The sequence below is a fragment of the Furipterus horrens genome, unplaced genomic scaffold, assembly GCF_987537825.1.
Source record: "Furipterus horrens unplaced genomic scaffold, mFurHor1.1.pri manual_scaffold_1, whole genome shotgun sequence".
NCBI lineage: Eukaryota > Metazoa > Chordata > Mammalia > Chiroptera > Furipteridae > Furipterus > Furipterus horrens.
Window position 1 is genome coordinate 128937910 of NW_028327171.1, and position 15298 is coordinate 128953207.

Sequence of the window (15298 nt, forward strand, 5' to 3'; positions counted from 1 at the left end):
GCTTTAGGCTACATTCTCCAGTGCTCTTTTAGTGGCAAATAAGAACATACAAAGCTCAAATACTATAACCCCAAAAGGAAAATGTACTGGCTGGGTAACTGGAAAGACCAGAGGAAGGCTCCCAAGCTGTTCTCAGGTGAGATCTCTATGCATCGGTCAGCTCTGCTCTGTGCGTACTGGAACAGCCACCCCTCACCTGAGTGCCGGCTGGGAGCAAAGAACCATCAGACGTACTGGGGAAAGGGGTCCCATTTACATTAGAAAACCAGAGAGAAAAAGGACAGACAGTGCTTTGCCTCTTTTACGTTTATCCCTTTACCATAAAGGTTTTTTTCCTCCTCATTCCTAACTATCTATAACTAACCTGTGAATCCTTCATCATCCACAATCCGTGAAGCCTTCCCTGCCTTCCATACATAGAAAGAAGTAAGGTTCTCTTTTTCTGAGTGGCACCAACAGTTTCTTTGTGGGAGGTGGTGTAGTTATGTTAAATATCTGGGTACTGCTGGGTACTGCCCAGGCCCTTGCTAGCTGTCTGACTTCTTTGACCAAGTCACTTCAGCTCTCTATGCCTTTGGTTCACATCATAAAATGAACGTTACATGTCCACCTCCTAGAGTTGTGAAAGGAACAAACCTTACGATAGCAGAAGTGATAGGATGGTGTCTGGCACAGAGAAAGCCCTCCACAATGTTTTCCTTTATTCATCTATGTTTTTCCTGCACCGTTGCCATTTTCTGGTTGTATTATTAGTTCTAGTAAGAAACCCAACAGCCCCCTTCTCATAAGCTAGGCCTCTTTTTCTTTTTCTTTTAAATTGATTTCAGAGAGAGAGAGAGGAAGAAAGAGAGAGAGAAGCATTGGTTTGTTGTTCCATTTATTTATGCACTCATTGGTTGCTTCTTGTATGTGTCCCAACGAGGGAGGGATCAAACCCTCAATTTTGGCATATCAGGACTACGCTCTATCCAGCAGAGCTACCCAGCCAGGCAGGCCAGGACTCTGACTGCAGAAAACACCCTGAGCCACAAAGTGTAGAACTTTATGTTAAGTATATTTTACCACAATTAAAAAGAAAAAAGGAATTTATGGTCACAGTCTGGTTTGAGAAACTGTCTTAAAAATGAACCTCTTACTCTATGGAAATCTTTCACTTGCTGATTATTACTGTTAAAGAGAAGTTTTCTTATTATAACTGGGAAAGGAAAAAAATTTTAAATACTATCACTGAAACAAAAACACAAAGTAATTCTCTATCAAGAAAAATATCCACTGTCAGGAAGAGAAAATGCTGACTGTAGTGGACAGAAGTGCAAAACATTTGCTGGGGAAGACGAAGGAAACCAAGGCAGGCAATTATGGTGTGAAAGGGATTGTTAAGGGCTGTTAACCTTGGAGAATAACAGCTGGACCTGAAAGTCTTTTTTGAGAACTCAGAAAAGGCAAAGGGGGCAGAATAGAGGGACCTCTCCCATCAGCACCATTCTCTCCAGTTTGTGTGAGGTCTAGTTTCCATTTGGTGCATTTTAAGGGTCTATGACACATTCATTATTTGTGTACACTTCTTATCTTCCCAACTAGAGAATATTCTTGCAGGTTAGATCCATGTCTGATTTAAAGCAAAACAAGATTTTCCCTTTAATTTTGTTTTGATAATTAATTGTGATTGTGATTTTAAAGCTATGTCAACATTACATATTACCAAATATTCTTTGCAGAATACATGTTTCAGATAGAATTTGAGCAAAGATGGAGAAGTGGACAAGAGAGAAATGTCAGAAGGAATTGGCAGAGGGAAAAAAGTTAGCTCTGGAAGCTGTCTGAAGGGATGGATCTGGCCACAAGGAAGAATGTGTTATTTGGAGAAGTAAGTAGTATAAACATTCACTTCCAGAGGCAGTCCAGAGTACTTTTTACTCTAAACTTATTAAAAGACTAGACTTTATCCTTAAAGTATAGGCAACAAAGAAGATAGTCAATGTGAATCTGTCATTTCCTCTCTTTGGTCTTGATCAGTAGGATTCAGTGTTTGTCGGGTACTCAGGTATGCCAGGGACCTGGGGCCCATGATGCAGCCTGGCTTCTGTGCCTGTTCTGAGATGTCTTAAAACCTGCTCTAAACAGTGTCCCCATAAGTAAGCTTCTAGTAGCAAAATCTGATGGACAGTTTTATTGCCTTAGGTCAGAGGCTGGCCAACTTCTATAAAGGGCAAGAGAGTAAATATTCATGATTTGTGGGCCATATAGTTTTTGTCACAGCTACTCAACTCTGCCATTATGATATGAAATCAGACATAGAGGACAAAAAAATGAATAAGCATGGCTGTGTTCCAATAAAACTTTATTTATGAACACTGAAATTTTAATTTCATATACTTTTCAGTTATATAAACATTTCTAAAAATTTTATAGCATTTAAAAATATAAAAACCATTCTTGGTTTGTGGGACATAACCAAAACAGATTGTGGCTCTGATTTGGCCTGTGCCCCAGAGTTTCCTGGCCCCTCTTTTAAAGTTCTCCAGCTCATTCTGGGGTGCAGCCAACATTGAGAACCCCTAGCCTATACTTTGAGTTTCTTGAACCATAGACAAAATGTGTCATGTATCCCCATTCAGGACGTAGGTGCTTGATAAACCCTGAATGAATTTATCTTTGTGGATCCCCTGCATCTCCTTGCTGTTGGTCAATAAAGTAAGATAACTAGGGAGCTGACAGGTTATGATTGGTAAGGATGAGGGACAGAGCAGCAGCAAGTGCTGCTGGGATACATGGAAGGCAGAGGTGTTGTGGCAGGTGTGTGTGTGGCGGGGACTGTGATGGCTATGTAGATGTACTATTCCACTCTCCCTTCAAGACCACCTGCTGTGGGGAGGCTAGCTGGTGCACAGTCATCAGCTGCTGCACTTCTGAATTCATACTGAGGCCATGCTCTAACCCTCAGCTGCTCCCAGCCAATATTGAGCATGATGCAGCCCCAGAGTTGGGCTGTTCCTGCCGGTGTTGTGGGAAGTCTTTGCCCCAGGGCTCTGGCTGAGGCTTTCTCAGAACTGCACTGTGATACTCCCTCTACCCCATCCTTCTTTCTTCTCTCTGTTCATAGCTTTCAGACCTGCTTTGTGGTCTGAAGGTAGCTGTATCTGCTCCATTTCTCTGTTATCCTTTATAAGCATTTCCGTCAACAAATCTCAGAGGACCTGGACAGATTCAAGGGATACTCAGAGGGTAGGTACCCTTAGTGGAAAGTTGATAATCTCATTTTATTTCAAGTATATTTTTTTTTTTTCCTTTTTCCATTCTCTCCTTATTTCTCAGAGGATAGAATCAATGGGGTTGGCAAATGGCCATGCTGATTTTAATGAATTTGATGAAAGAATCACAGTCAATGTGAATTTCTTCCTGGCCTCTCAGTTATTCTTGACTTGAGACTGGTAATTCCTTAGGGAACTTTTATGTTAAACTCATAGCTTCAAGTAAAAATTCATCCTCACTCCACTTATTTGTACTCAAAGGCATAGAGTCCTCTTACCCTTGACGCATGTGGGAAGCCTTCAGGTGGGAGGCCTGGGAGCTGTGCTGAGTGTGACAATCTTAGGACCAACTCCAGCCAGATCAGTGAACAAGGATGAGAAGTGGGATGAGCTGGGCAGCTTTAGTCTGTCTTCATTGTCATTCTATATAATCTATTTGAGAATAGATACTAGATTTGAAGTTCATCTGTAGGGGAAAATGATGATCAGAAGCCAGACAAAAGTGTTATAACTCCTTGCCAAGTACCTGAGTTCTGGTGCTACACTTCTGTCCCTAAAGGGGACTAAGGGGGGTTAAGGGGGGAGACCTGGCTTGAAGGAATTGGGGAGAAGGGCCAGCTGGGATAAGTGACAGCACAGAGTGGACAGAGATGAGAGAGGCCACAGTTCAGTTCTCCCCCTCCCCAGGCACACTTACTTAGATGCAGAGTAGTGGGCTGTTTCCAGCTTCTACTTTCCAGTGGATGAAACCTTCTAGCATGGCTCTTACTGGGCCAGGCTCTGGGCTGGGTGGCGCTTGCAGAAGCCATGAGTAGGGACTGCTGTGAGTTAGTCTGGGGGGACAGTGTCTGCAAGATCTGCCATTTGGCTGCTGGGACAGACCAGGCCAAGGTGAGCCAAGGGTTGCTAGCAGCTCCTGGCTTATGTGATGCACATGCATAGAAACCCGAGGAGATGAAAGCCTCTTCTGACAGTTTCAGTCAAAGTCCTAGAAAGGGTGTTGATTGAGTAGGCCTGAATTCTGTGCCCAAAATGATGTCAAAGAGACCCCATGTTGAAGGGGCTTTTTAGCAAGGAAGTGGGGATAATGTTTCCAGAAGGGGGAGAGAAGACAATAGCTACCACTCCTTGTACATGACAGGCAGCAGATCAAAGGGCAGGCCTGCTGAGGAGATGAGAAAGCAAGCGAATTTGGAAGGTAGCTGTCTGAAGTTCAGGTAACAGCCAAGGAAGAGAAGACTTGTGGGAAGTGGGCAGAAGAAGAGCTGATATAAAAGTAATAATAGCAAGCAGGTACTTAATGCTCTATTGGCTAGGATGCTTTCACTTACGAATAATGAACATGCTTACTCAACAAGTTTAGACAATAAAAGGGCAGATAGCAGAGTAGCTCCAGGCTGTTTATGAAGCAGCTTGATGAAGCCCTCCATGATCAGGGTCTCTGCATTCTCACTTGGGCATCTCCCCATTCTGGCCCCAGCCTGGCTAGGCCACCGCATGGTCACACGACAGCTAGAGCCGCTAAGAGTCACTACTGGCATAACTAAGTCCAGTGGCTTCCCTTTTCTGAGTTGTGGTAAAATGCACAAAACATAAAATTTACCATCTTAAACAACTATGAAGTTCAATGGTATTAAGTACATTAATGTTGTACAACTACCAGCACCATCCATTAAATAATAACTTTCCATTCCTACTATTAAAAAGCAAAATTCAACTGAGTAAATTTGAATATATAATTGGCTTTATTAAGCAAACCATGAATTAGGCAGCACTCTATATTGCAACTAGAAGAATGCTCTGAGGGGGTGTACAAAAGGGAAGGTGTTTATAGGTAGAAAGGGGGTAAGACCAGAAAGTTAAGAGAATGGATCATTTCAGGCAAGATCATCTTCCCTAAAGGAAGGCAGTGGGTTTTATCCAACTGATTACCTCATTTGTGCTGACCCAGGAATTCCAGCCTGACTGATTTAAAATTCCTTTCCTGGGAGAGGCTGAAACTGCAATTAGGTTAAGCATTAAGTTTTGGTTTGTAGATGTGGCTTAGCCTAAGTGACTCCATTTTGGCTATTTCTTTTCTACTATCTACTCCACTTGCAGCTCCTGGCAATCTCCATTCTACTTTCTGTCTCAATAATTTCACCTACTTTAAGTTCTCATATAAGTGGAATCATGCAGTGTTTTTTTTTTTTTTTTTTGTTCCACCTATTTTAAATAAACAGAAAAACATTTTAATTCACACAATTTAAAGGGGACCATTTTAAGTAAAATGTCATCAGAACTTAAATTTTTTTTGCCTTTTTAAAATTGTTGTTCTTTTATAGTTGTCCCAATTTTTCCTTCATTGCTCTACCCTGTTCCGCCTGCCCTCTGCTCTCAGAATCAAACCCTACCCTGTTGTCCATGTCCATGGGTCATTTATACATGTTCCAGGACTAGATCCTTCCCTTTCTTCCCCCTATTATCCCCCCACCTCCTCTCTGGTCACTGTTATAAGAGATAAAGAAGGCAGTGACTCTCAAACCAGTAGGAGATAATTAACAGATGAATCACGGAAAAGGGGTGGGAAAATGACATTCCGCAGCTCCTCACACATATCTCTGGGATGAAAAGAAGGAAGATTGTCATCACCAAACACAGAAAGGGGAAGATGTAGCTAGATCATTTTGCGAATAAGTTGGAGATAGACCTCGTCGTCGGCAGTCGTCCGTCTCGAGAGACGATGGTGTAGCTTCTTAAGAGTCTATCTGCACCGCCGAGAATGGCTGTGCAGTCCGACTCGGGAGTGACATAGTATCTGTCTCCTCCCATGTTGAATCGACATCTTGCGATGACGCTGAAGCTACAGAGCCTGGGCAGGGTAATATGGAGGGTCTGCTGTTGCCCATGCAGCAGACTCCCCCTCTCTTCGCAGCTGAAGGGTCCAAGGGAAAGACGGAGTCGATACAGCTTGGGTTCAGGTGCGCCGCAGGAGTTGCCGGTGTTGACTACAACATCAAACCGCCTTAGGGACTCCGGCTCCAGATTTTCTGTCGGGGTTTACTCCCTTAGCCTTTCCTCTGAAGAGGTATGCCACAAGGCAGCGGAGGTTTTTTGGAGTCAGAGTTTTCCTTCTCTGATGTACCCTGACTGGAAGATCGAACCAGCGACACTTAGCTCGCAGGCCGACGCTCAATCCACTGAGCTAAACCAGCCAGGGCTTTGGAGATAGACCTATAACTAGATTATCCTTAGTTAATCACACTCTTAATTAAGTAGTTAATCATGTTAGATTGTGATCCCAGATTAACCAGTAATGGACAAACAGGGAGAAGGAGGGAGGAAGGGGAGTTAGTCGCATTAGGGAGAGGGAGCTAATCACTTTATTATAAAACCAGTTTTATTTGTCTACTTTGTGTGCACATGCTCCTGGCTGGCGGTGTGCCTGACTCTGCAGACTCGTGAATAAATGCCTCACTTTGCTGCTCAAGTCCTGTGTCCCGGTGTTTTATTGTGAGCATTTCTCACACTGTCAGTCTGTTCCTTTTGTATCATCTACAAACTAAGAATGATTTTTATATTTGTATATGGTTATGTTTTAAATAGTTATATAAGTACCTACATAATATCTTCAATTTTGCCTCTTGGCCTGTAAAGTCTAAAATATTTTTATCTTCCTTTTGCAAAAAAGCTTGACAACCCCTGGGCTAGATCAATAGTTTGCAACTTATTCTGTGGTGCCAACCTATCTCTGGTAGAGGGATCCCCTCTCTAACCCCTACCCCAGACTCCAGTTTTGCCCAGAGGAATTTATTTACATTGGCTAACCACATCAGCCTTCATTGGAACACAGTGGTCCCAGCTAAAACTCTGGGAAACATCTGGGCTAGATGTTTTCTGATCCAACTTCCCAGAACCCTCCTTTTCCTGAAAATTCAACTTGGAGAATTAAAGTCAAAGTCCATTTGAAGACTTTTTAGTAATTGATGTTAAAAAAAAATAGAAGTAATATACAAAATGGAGCAAATATTGACTTGGCAAAAATAAGAAAAAATCTTTTTAAAGTGAAGGGGATCAGGACATGTCATGCCAAAATATGTCACTTTGGTAAAATAATTATGTTGACCTAAAGGTATTTGAGTTCAAGAAATTTCTTATCTGCCTAAAAGCAGAGCCTCTCAGAAGAACTTAACTGTCATAAATCCCATCCCAGGAACAATTCTAATCTTCTCTTCTCAAAGAGAAGGGGACATGGCACCCAGACAGACTATCATATGCCCACCTATTCTCCTAAGAGCCCATTTTTCTTTTAAAAAGGTCATTTGTTTTTCCATTAGTGTATTTTCTCTTCACTTCTACCCAAAGTGCTTCTCTGCCCATCCCCATTTTCTTTTAAGATGGTATTGTGGGGAAGAAAATAACTTCCCTCTGCCCTTATAAATTCTCAGCTGGAAACTGTGAACCTGTAGTAGGCAGTTAGACAAGCATAAGCAGAGTAGGAATGATAGGCCAAGTACTGAAGTTTACCAGGGCAGAAAGCCACAGGTATCTAGCAGGGGCTAAAACTGGAGTGGGACCTCATCCCCCAGGGAGACCTTTCCTCCCTCTAGCATATTGCTGGTCATGCAGTTTAGACCCCTGAACTTTCACATTGCTGGTCATGTGGTTCGGACCTTTCCCTGACATTTCCTCCCCAGGCATGTCGCCAGTCATGTGGTAGACCTCTTTAGAGGAGGAACAAGCGGTACCAGAAAATAGACTCAAAAGATTCCCATACGAACCCTTTCAGGACCACTCTTTTTAGCATGATCCCTCAGGGCAATGAGGTTCTGACCCTCATCAAGTAATCTTGGGAGGAAAGCCTCAAATCTGTTGAACACAGAAACAGAATTTTGGTCAAAGTAGGGATAACAGCTAGGCCTCAGTTGTGTTTCAGCTCCAGGCCCAGAAAAGCAACAAAACCAGACAGGCAACACCATGACTGACATCAGGACCAGCTGCATTGACTGATGACCCCATGCCCTGGCGATGACCCTGAAAGGACACACCTAGAAAGCTGATGAATATTCTATTGAGATCCTTTCCTGGGACCTTCCCTAAGGGTCTCCACCATAGGGAACAGATAAAACCCCTTAAGACAAAGGACCCAGGGCATGAGCTCTTTTTCTTGAGCACACGCTTACCTTCTTCCACCCCCTGCTTTCCCCAGGCATGCTCTCTCTGGAGTTGGCCTACACCTTTCCTCCTCGCTTTCCTCCAGGCTCAATTTATTTGCCTTTCTTTTTTCTAAGCTCCAACAGCCATTCTTTTGCCTCTGTAACTTGATTCCTGAGTACACACATCCCAGTGGGCTCATTTCTTCCATGGCTTACTTCTTCTAGTTCCATGACTTTCTAAATAGACTTTTGCTTGTATTTGAGTTCCTTGGTTCTGAACTCTCTTCTTAGACAAACTCGAAGACTGAGGTTTAACATTTGGTGCCAGTGTAACTGGGCAGTGTGGGCTCCAGCAGCCTGTCACCATGTATACACATAACATGAAGATTTGTGGAGAAGGAGGTAGGTTTTTATTAACAGGGTTCCCAATTTGAGGAGGCTGGGAACCTTCCTGCTCCAAGCCAACTGAGCTGACCTCTCCACAAAGCACAGAAAACCAGTTACTCCCAGGAAGATTAAAGTCCAGATTCATGTCCAGAAGTTCCCTGTTATTGCTTATCTGTAGTCCAAGATTGTTATTTGAATTGGTCTCCATCTCTACAGCTTTAGGTTCTCTCTCTTGCTAGTGCCAGAGTCACCATCACCTCGCTGCAGCTCTCTCTCTCCAGGGTCTGGGGTGCACAGCTCAATCACTCCAGATGATCATGCAGGGGAAGCTCTATTTGTGGGGAACTTCACAACTCATGCCTCCATGTGCTGCTTTCAGGGTGAGAGAGTGGCAGTAGTTCAGGACCTGTGTGCCATGTTGCACTGGGTTGTAGCATCTCTAGAACTGGAACTGTTACAGAACCCCTGGGCTGCTCCAGTTGAAAACAAACCCACGGGCTCTTAAGTTAGGGGCCCGATTGCCCGCAGCCAAAATTATAACTCTCAATACCAGAGTTTAGTGAAAAGAAAAAGAATTGTTTATTTAACAGTTATATAGATTTAGTTATTTGCGGATTTCTGTTGTTAAGTCTTATGCTCTTTAAAACACCCACAAACACATATCCTTGCCTCCCCTTACCAAACCAGGCTAGTTTTAGGAAAGTCACAGAAACCGTTTCCCTACTTTCCCAACACAGTTCAGCTTTACCAGCAGCTGCCAATCATTCAATCCTGATTGGGGAGGTCCTTTCTGTGCTGTGGTGCCCTCCAGCTCTCAATGCAGAACCACCTGGATTCTCAGCCTCCTTGCAAACTGCCTTCTTCCTGCAAAACTGCGCGGATCTCCTTTCCTTCTCAAAACCGCATGGCGAGAGCCTCTTAACGCAGCCTGGAGACCCCTTCTCCAAGCCACATGGAGAAGGCCCCTTCACCAAGCCACGTGGAGGGAGCACACGAGAGCGAGAGCGAGACTCCGAGAGCGAGCGTGTGAGAGAGAGAGCGCGTGCGAGCCAGAGCGAGAGCGCGAGTGAGAACCCGAGTCAGAGAGCGAGAGTGTCTGAGAGAGTCTGAGCTAAAATGTCTGCAGCTGCTTATATATCCCTGACTGCGTCATCTGATGCAGTGGGCGTTGCAAACAGTTCTGACCATTCACAGACCCTTACGTAGGCTCTGTGTGCTTTCTCCATACTGTCCCTTGGTTCAAGACTCCTCCCATCTGCCTGAGGCTTTGGATGCATTAAAGCCATTTGCATAAGAAAGACACTAGCCACCAGCCTCAGGCATGTGGAGGCATTCTAAAAGCTGCTTCCTTCTCCCCATCCCCCAGCTGCAAGCTCTGGGGATTTTTGGACTCCCCTGTTTCTGTAACAGAACTACACATCCCAGTGTGGGACCCTACCTCCTGGAGATGGCTTCTGACTGTGTGGGATCTAAGCTCTGAGTAGTCCCAGCATCTGCTGCTCCTGTCTGTGTAGGGCAAGGCAAGAGGACCCAAGAAACCAAAAGGCCAAATGGCCAAACGGCCAAGAGTCCAAGAGAATGAGCTTCTGCCTGCCTTTGGTTTAAAAGTCCTCTCCCAGAATTTCATGTGCTCCAGAAGCCAATGGGAGCAACCAACTTTCCAGTCAATGAGGGCCAATGTTACCCATGTTTACCTTTGCCCCTCTTCCAGATGCCATGTTTAGCAAGGGGACAAAGTCTCCAGTCACACGTGCTCTGTACAAGCTCCCTTCTTCCCAGTCACAAGCTTCCAGGCTGCCTCAGGTAGTAGTATTCGTCCTCCTCCATCTGGCCAATCCCCTCACTGGGAGGACAAGCTACTTCAAATCTTCAGTTCTGCCTGGGGTTTTCCCCCTGACCCCTGCCTTCTCCTGGTGATCGGCCTGACCTCTCTGCTACACTGTGACTCAGATTTTCTTATAAGTGGCATGGTATGGCAGGGTTCCAAAGAAGTCCTCATGGTTGTATTAGACAGCCATGGAGAGAAACAGACATGTAAGAGGGTTGAGGTGTCTCAGGAGGTGACAGACTCTTGGAGCTCAATCCATAAGCAACACACTCAACCCACTACACAATAGCCCTAGAAATTTGTTCAGACTCTGCAAACCCCAAAATAAACCTAAAATTAAGATAAGAAATCATGTCTCCAAGGCCAAAAACTCCCAGACCCTACCCCTATTAAGAACTTTTAGAGCATTCGTTCTCAACCTTCCTAATGCTGTGACCCTTTAATACAGTTCCTCATGTTGTGGTGACCCCCAACCATAAAATTATATTCATTGCTACTTCATAACTAATTTTGCTACTGTTATGAATCGTACTGTAAATATCTGATGTGCAGGATGTATTTTCATTGTTACAAATTGAACATAATTAAAGCATAGTGATTAATCACAAAAACAATATGTAATTATATATGTGTTTTCTGATGGTCTTAGGCGACCCCTGTGAAAGGGTCATTCGACCCCCAAAGGGGTCGCAACCCATGGGTTGAGAACCACTGTTTTAGAGCCTGTCTCTGAACTAAGGAAGGCTTCTGAAGTTGCTCAATGCCAACATCCACTTTATCCTTTTCTCCAATAGACCTGCTGTACCTGTAACAGAGTCTGTGCCCTCTTCAAAGTTCCCATAGCTCATGGTTTTGAGGGTGGGGAAAGAAGATAGTACAGCTTTTAATGTACTTTGCATATTTATGGCAAGTTGGTAACTAGATAATAGCTGTGCTGCAGCCCAGGGCAAATGGGGAATGTTAGGCTTAAGATATTAGCCTTCCCTGAAGGGAAGCTATGCTGCCCTTAGGTAAAAAGGGTGGATAATAGGCTTAAGATACTTTTCATAACAATGATGTGTGGTGCCCTGGACCAGCATTTAAAATAAAGGGAAGCAGCCATAAATAGGAGAGAAGTCACAAGGTCTGAAAAGGGTGTAGACGGGAGTTGGCTAGGAAGTCTGGTGTATAAGGGGAGAGAGCCATGATGTATGAGGCAGCCAGCTTTGTAGGAGAGCTAGTCTGCCATGCAAGAGAGCCATGTGGGCAGAGTGAGTGTAGAAGAGAAGAGGAGGAGTAGCCATGAGGAAGGAGCCGTGAGTCAGAAGGGGATTCAGCCATGCTGCCTGCAGAGAAGAAGCAGCCATGCAGTTTGTAGTCAGAATTCGGCCATGTGGCCTGGGCTAATAAGAAAGCAGGCACGCTGCTGCTTTGATCGTGCCCGCTCCAGCTGCCTCTGAAGCCACCAAGGACTCTGCTTTGCAGACCTGAACTTCATCTGGATTCTTGGAACTCGAAACATGTTGAGGACACTCTCTTAGGACTTGTGCCTTTCCTGGACTTCACCATGCACGTGCTTTTCTGGACTATTATACAGAGGCTGATGACAACGTACCCCAGATCCTGAAGGAGAAAGTTGACAGATAAGAAACAGGGAATGACTGGGCTTGGTTTTGGCTTATAGCCCTTTGGGGAGCAAGGGACGTGCTGGGTCTTGTGGGACAACCTGGCTCTGAGCTGAAGTGCCCCAGAACCTCACCTCCCAACCCCCCCCTCCCCCGGCCCCTGCCAAGGTTGGAACATTCTAAAGACAGATCTGTTTTTCTCAACACTAATTGTTGGGTTCTACAGCAGGGTGCCACATGAATGAGCCCTGTTTTGCTCGGTAACATACCCTTTACTTTGTTTTCCGAACTTACTCTCCGTTCCTCCTCCCTCTTCTTTTTCTTTTCTCACCTTCTCTGCTGCAGCTTTCTACTGACCTAGGAGCCACTCAAAATAGAAAACCAGACCAAAATAGACTAGAGAAAAAAATCTGGTAGCTTTTCTTTGGAGAAAAGCTGGCCTCAGGCAGAGGGGAACCAGTGATTATAAATATTCACTGGACTAGAACAGGATTAAGGAATCTCCCTAAAGATTTCCATGACTTTCTCTAGAACCCTGATGGGTTCACAAAGGAATTTACTTTAACTGTTAGAACATGTGATTGGTATATTCCAGTCAATATACCTACTGGTTTCTGGGAGCTGAACAACAGAATTACTAAATAGGCTCTGCTGGGAAGCTCCTATAGAGGAGTCTGCTTTTATTGTAGAAAGTCAGGTCACCCTAAGAAGCATTATGGAAAACTGAAATGGGATTTAAAAAGAGAGAAGAAAGAGAAGCAAGCATAGGGTTGCTCTGAGGACTATGAAAGGGTGTTTCCCCTTCTCCTTACTAATAGTTCAAGAAAAATTTAAATTACCATAAAAAGGGAAATTAATTACTAAAGCCCTTGTAGATACTGGGGTTACTTCATCTGTTCTTAACCACAACCAAGTTGCCTTCTCCTTTGGAGTGAAGCTTCTATACAAATGGTTGGGATATCTAATCAACTGATGTCGGTTTTAAAATCAGAAACCTGTTCCCTTCCAACTCAGGAATGTCATAGGACAATATCATCTGATAGAATGAGATTTTCTTCAAGTCGGTAATACCCACATATCATTTTTCCAGAAGGGTGAAATGTATTTAGAACTAAGTGAATCAGATATGGAACCAACTGGGAAAATAATGATTTTAAAAGAACCTCCACAAGAGGAAACTAATCTTGAGATTGACTGAATGTTTACTCATCATTAACTTCAGCTACAGCCTCCATGACAGCCTAACAGGAGTGCCCCCTTCCCGTCTAGGGGCCATTGACACCTTCCTACCAGGCCTCAAAAAGGATCACTGCTGCTAGGAAGGTGGAAGGCAGGAAAAAAAGTTAGTAACCCAACTACTGAAGACCAGTTACAGGATGAGTCTTTCACCTGAGTCAGTGAAGGTGTTACAGAAACAGAGGAGTCCAAAAATCCCCAGAGTTTGCTGCTGGGGGATGGGGAGAAGTAAGCAGCTTTTCAAATGATTCCACATGCCTGAGGCTGGTGGCTAGTGTCTTTCTTATGCAAATGGCTTTAATGCATCCAAAGCCTCAGGCAGATGGGAGGAGTCTTGAACCAGGGGACGGTATGGAGAAAGCACACAGAGCCTACGTAAGGGTCTGTGAATGGTCAGAACTGTTTGCAACGCCCACTGCGTCAGATGACGCAGTCAGGGATATATAAGTAGCTGCAGACATTTTAGCTCAGACTCTCTCTGGCTCTCGCTCGTGCTCTCACTCTGAGACTCTCGCTCTCTGACTCGGGTTCTCACTCGCGCTCTGGCTCTGGTGCTCTGACTCTCTCTCTGGCGCGCCCGCACGCTCGCTCTTGCTCTCTCGCTCTCTCGCTCTCTCGCGTGCTCCCTCCACGTGGCTTGGTGAAGGGGCCTTCTCCATGTGGCTTGGAGAAGGGGTCTCCAGGCTGCTTTAAGAGGCTCTCGCCATGCGGTTTTGAGAAGGAGAGGAGATCCGCGTGGTTTGCAGGAAGAAGGCAGTTTGCAAGGAGGCTGAGAATCCAGGCGGTCCTGCATTGAGAACTGGAGGGCACCACAGCACAGAAAGGACCTCTCCAATCAGAACTGAGTGATTGGCAGCTGCTGGTAAAGCTGAACTGTGTTGGGAAAGTAGGGAAACGGTTTCTGTGACTTTCCTAAAACTAGCCTGGTTTGGAAGGGGGGGAGGCAAGGATATGTGTTTGTGGGTATTTTAAAGAGCATAAGACTTAACAACAGAAATCCGCAAATAACTAAATCTATATAACTGTTAAATAAACAATTCTTTTTCTTTTCACCAAACTCTGGTATTGAGAGTTATAATTTTGGCGGCGGGCAATCGGGCCCCTAACTAAAGAGCCCGTGGGTTTATTTTCAACTGGAGCAGCCCAGGGGTTCTGTAACAAAGGTACTAGGCACCCCTTGTATGAACAGACCCTATGGGTCACCACCAGTAAGGTTAGTTAAGTCTGGAGGCCATCAAGCAGGGATGACCCACTTGAGGAAATGGGCCATACTTATTGTCTATATACGTTGAAGGCCACCAATCTGAACAGAGTTAAGTCCAGCCACCAATGTGACTGTTTTTGGTAAGGCTGCCCCCAGAAGGCAGAGCCATCACTCCACACTTGGGTGGCACCAGGTGGCAAGGCTACTCTTGTGGACTTAAAGCCATTTGCCTGAGTAGGGTAAGTCCATCTTCACCATGCCTGAGTACCACTGGGACTGTTGTAAGGCTACCCTCAGAACATGGGGTAATCACTCCACCCTCAGGTAACTCCCACTCAACAGGGTACCTGCGCTGGTATGGTTCAAAACAGCCCAGAAACTTGCAGGAATGCCTCTAACTTTCAGCTAGTTACATATCTGTCTTTCTGTAGATGGGGAATGAGTCCATAGTGCCTCAAGAGACCACCTTTGGGGTGCATACTTGCCAACTGGGAGAATTTTGACCCCGAGTCCCTCAAGAAAAACAATAGTGCTTTTTTGTAACACAGTCTGGCCCCAGTATAAATTGGGTGACAAAGAGGTTTGGCCAGTCAACAACACCATTAATTTTAATACTACCTTGCAACTAGACCTGTTTTGCCATTCCCAAGGGA